Source organism: Austrofundulus limnaeus, unplaced genomic scaffold (genome assembly GCF_001266775.1).
Source record: "Austrofundulus limnaeus strain Quisiro unplaced genomic scaffold, Austrofundulus_limnaeus-1.0 Scaffold89, whole genome shotgun sequence".
Taxonomy (NCBI): domain Eukaryota; kingdom Metazoa; phylum Chordata; class Actinopteri; order Cyprinodontiformes; family Rivulidae; genus Austrofundulus; species Austrofundulus limnaeus.
The window spans coordinates 486,418-490,729 of NW_013952491.1; the positions used below are offsets into that span (position 1 = coordinate 486,418).

Below are 4,312 nucleotides of genomic sequence, written 5' to 3' on the forward strand. Positions count from 1 at the left end.
TCATTTAAAAGAGTCCATCATCAGATATTGTCCAAGATTAAACTTCAGGGTGGATATAGCTCGCTAGCAGCCTCGCACCGAGGACCTATCCACGTCATCATTTACCCAGAATGCTTTGTGTGGAAATAAAATGGTCCCGTCCATGTAATACATTTTTAAACTCTTAGTTTAAATAAATAAATATAAATAAGAGACCAGGCTAAGAGCATCTGTGATAATTGGCTAATTTCATGGGTAATTTCTCAATATTAGAATTAGATTGTAAATCAAACAAGAGGCCACCACTTTTGGAGAATATATAGTTGGGGATAAAATTCCATAAAGAATTAGAGTCTATTAAAAATTTTCTAATCCAATTAATTTTAAAAGTATAATCTGATGTGATAAAATCTAAGAAATCTAGACCTCTAGAGTCTAATGCATTGATAAGAACACTATCTTTAACTAGACATGGGTTTTACGATGTAAAAACAAGTGTGCATTGCCATGTTGCATGTCATTGTAGCATGGCTTTGCCTGCAGCATTGGACTTGCAGAATGAAATGTGACCAAGTTCAAATGTGTTTCTATACCAGCTTGTGTCTGTTACGTCAGCAGATGTTTGTAATTAAGGCAATTGTGTGACAATATGAAGTTTGAAGAGACTTTTTGTTAAAGTTGCTTTAGCTGGGTTTTGAACCCTGATCTCCCACATGGAAGTCCATGACATAGACCATTAGAATGTTGGAGTTGTGGCAGGGTGTGGTGCCAGGGGTTGGTTTGTATGTGTGCAGAAAGAGGCCACATTGCCAATACAATTATTGACACTAAACTGCATAATATTACAACAATAGAGCAGTATTAAGACAATATTATAGTAAAACATCAAAATACAATCATATTAGTATTGTAAACACTGAGCTATTGAGATTAAATATTAAAAAACTTGTTGCAGTACCAAGTTGATTACAGCTGGGGGCAGTATTGGACCATTACAAGGCCCCATTGACTGCCATTTTATGAATTTGGAATAAAGTTTCAACATTAATATTTCAAAAAGTACAAGTTGTACAGTTACCAAAAGACATAGCAATCATTTGGCACAGGACCTTTACAGATACATAGAAATTACAATGGCAGCTGTAGGACAATGTAGGCAGGAGCATTGGACTTTCAGAATGAACTTTGACCAAGTTCAAATGTGTTTTCTACACCAGCTTGTGCCTGTCACATCAGCAGGTGTTTGTAATTAAGGTAATTGTGTGACAAAATGAAGTTTGAAGAGATTTTTGTTAAAGTTGCAGTAGCTGGATTTGAACCTTCATCTCCCTCATGAAAGCCCACAGTGCTCATCATGAGACTATAGGAGATGTGGCAGAGGTTAATCCCAGGGATTGGATTGTATGTATACAGAAAAAGTTTACCTTGCCAATGCAATTACTGACACTTAAGTGCAATATATTACAGCAATATGACAACATAAAGACAGTATAACAGTAAAACATCAAAATACAATCATATTAACATTGTAATCACTGAACTACTGAGTTTAAATATTATAAAACTATGGCGCAGTACCATATTGTGTAGATGCAGCAGGGGGCAGTATTGGACCAATACAAGGCTCCATTGACTGCCATTATAATTTATTAAACATTAATATTTCAAAAACTATAAGTTTTACATGCACCAAAAGGCATAGCCATCATTTGGCACAGGAGCTTTACAGATATAAATTACAACGGCAGCTCTAGGACAAAGTATGCAGGAGGAGAAGCATGGCAAAGTTGAGATGACTTGGATGGGAAATGAATCACAAACTGATAAAATGAGTTGAGTTTTTCCAGGTAAAACTATAAAGCATTTTATCAATCATTTTACAAGTTAAAGATTTAACACTTAGTGAGAGTGCAGCGTAGGTTAACCTAGAAATCCCTTCTGCTTTAGATAAGAGGACTCTGCCTCTTAAAGATCCCTTTGAAGCCAGCGGTTTAATTTTTTCTTGGTTTCAGCAATGACAGGGTCAAAATTCAGACTGCATCTTTCTGTGATGTTTTGGAGATAACAACACCAAGGTATGTTACTTGAGATTTGACAGGAATGTTGTATAAGGATTTCAAGTTTTAATTGGGAGGAGCTCACATTTATTAATATTTAGTTTTAGGCCTGAAGCTTCAGAGAATTTCTGGATGAGTTCAATGGCAATAGGGATTTTTTCAGAGTCACGTAAAAACAGAGTGGTATCATCAGTAACTTCACTTACTAAAACCTCTCTATTGGCAATTACAGTATGATACCAGACACCTTATTTTCATGGATATAACTGGCCAGAAGCTGGGCTGCAATTAGGAAAAGATAAGGAGAAACAGGACAGCCCTGACGGACTCCTCTAGATAGCTGGAATCTAGGAGTTGTCCCAGATTTGAGCTTGATTGAACAATTTGCATTGTTAAACAACGTTTGAATAGATTTCACAAAAAATTGGCCAAACCCTACTTTTTCTTAGGCGTGGAAGATAAATTCATGCTCTGAAGAGTCAAATGACTTGTAGAAGTCTAAAAACATGATAAAACTGTCTTCAGTTATCAGGTCAGAAAAATCCAACATGTCTAGAACGGGTCTTATGTTATTTGTGTCTTTTTGATATAAATCCAGATTGTCATTTGTCAATAATGGTAGACAGGGTTTTTAAATTCTCTTTGCTAAAATAATGGCCAACACTTTGTAGTCATTGTTGAGCAAGCAAATAGGTCTCCAGTTCTCAAATAAAACTTGATCCTTATTGGGTTTGGGAATAAGGGTAATAATGCCTTGTGTGAGAGTTGTTGGTAATTTGCCCAGTTCAGTGCTTTCAGACTGTTTTAAATATAAAAGGAATTAATTCATTTTCAAACGCCATGTAAAACTCACTTGACAAACCATCACTACCAGAAGATTTGTTGTTTTTAAGACACCTTATAGCTTCTTGTACCGCCCTAAGGGTTAGTTTAGAGTCACAGAATTGTTTATCATCATCAAAAATGCATTTACACTTAGAAATAGAATTTAAAAATTGAGTTGATTTTAGTTCGGAGAAATTAGAAGAATAGAGTTCATTGTAAAAATCAGAACAAAAGGAAGCTACTGTTTTGAAATCAGATACAATTTCATTGTTAATTTTAAGAGTCCTTTGCAGCTCACCCAAGCTCTCTAGAATTTATTTTGTACTTAAACAAGAACATTTATTTTATTTTTCTTTTAAGATGGCAACAGTCATATTTTTAGAATAATTATGTTTATCTGGCTAGTAGGAAGGAACAATATAGTTGTTTGTATCATTCTGAATCCAATTTTAAATCCATACAAATTACAATAATGTTCAACAAGGTTCTCAGAAAAATAAGAAAAAGTAGATCTGTACTGAATGTACAATGACACTTTCTGTCTATAATTTGCCATGCAGTGTAAACAAAAAACTAATTGGTAATGCAATACTCTACTGTAGCAAGCAGATTCTACAAAATCCACTTCCGGTGTACTTAGTTTCCCCCGTGTGGTCTAAATAAAAATATCTTTTGTGGACCTTATTAATGGGAATGGACCCACGTCACTCTTATGTGTTTTTATCATTTGAAAAAGTTTTATATTTCTGTGAAACGGGGAATAAGCTTACAGTGCAAGTCACATGATCGTGTGACTGGAAACAGAAAGTGCCGAAAGAAGTTGGCACCAATACGTATGTAGATGTTTTGTCAGAAATTCTTTCAGTTTCTGCTACTCGTCACAATGGTAATTATTATTTTAATTTCATTTACAATAGTATATTTGATTGTAACTTTAGTGCCACTCAAAATCACTCCCAATTTATTTTACTGCTTATGCTGCTTTGTACCTTCGATACTATTATGAAATTTCCGCTTTTTAGCTGTTGGTGTGTAACATTTGAAATGAATGTGGTAAAGTTAGCTAATTTCATCTATTGAAAGTAGAAAAATAGTATGTTAAGAACAGTTTCACTATATGTATCACAGATAGTACAAGTAAGTAATATCAAGTGAGTACTAAATGGGTTTAATGATAGTTCTGAATTTTGTTTTTCATGCTTTAATGCCTGCATGCTTTCATGTCGTCTTTTGTGACAATCCTTAACCACAGGGACAGGTGAGGTAAAGATTTTTATTTTATTTTATTTATTTATTGAGATTACAGTGATCAAAAGTCAGGCTGTAGATATACAATATTCATTACAAAAGTAAAAATATTTTAGTGTAAACTGTTTTATACATTCTGAGTAATTATCATAAAGTATTGACCCTATTTTTGAGGTCTATGAACAGTATAATTTGATCAAGTC

General features: G+C 34.1%; 1 long non-coding RNA gene across 1 annotated transcript in view; it reads left to right on the forward strand.

Moving 5' to 3' along the window:
* The first annotated feature begins 1,861 nt into the window (after positions 1–1,861).
* LOC106520174 (uncharacterized) overlaps positions 1,862–4,312 on the forward strand; it is a 6,689-nt gene continuing 4,238 nt past the window's right edge. Inside the window, exon 1 of the long non-coding RNA XR_001310515.1 lies at positions 1,862–2,054. This is a non-coding gene — a long non-coding RNA (uncharacterized LOC106520174). The remainder of the gene's footprint in view (positions 2,055–4,312) is intronic.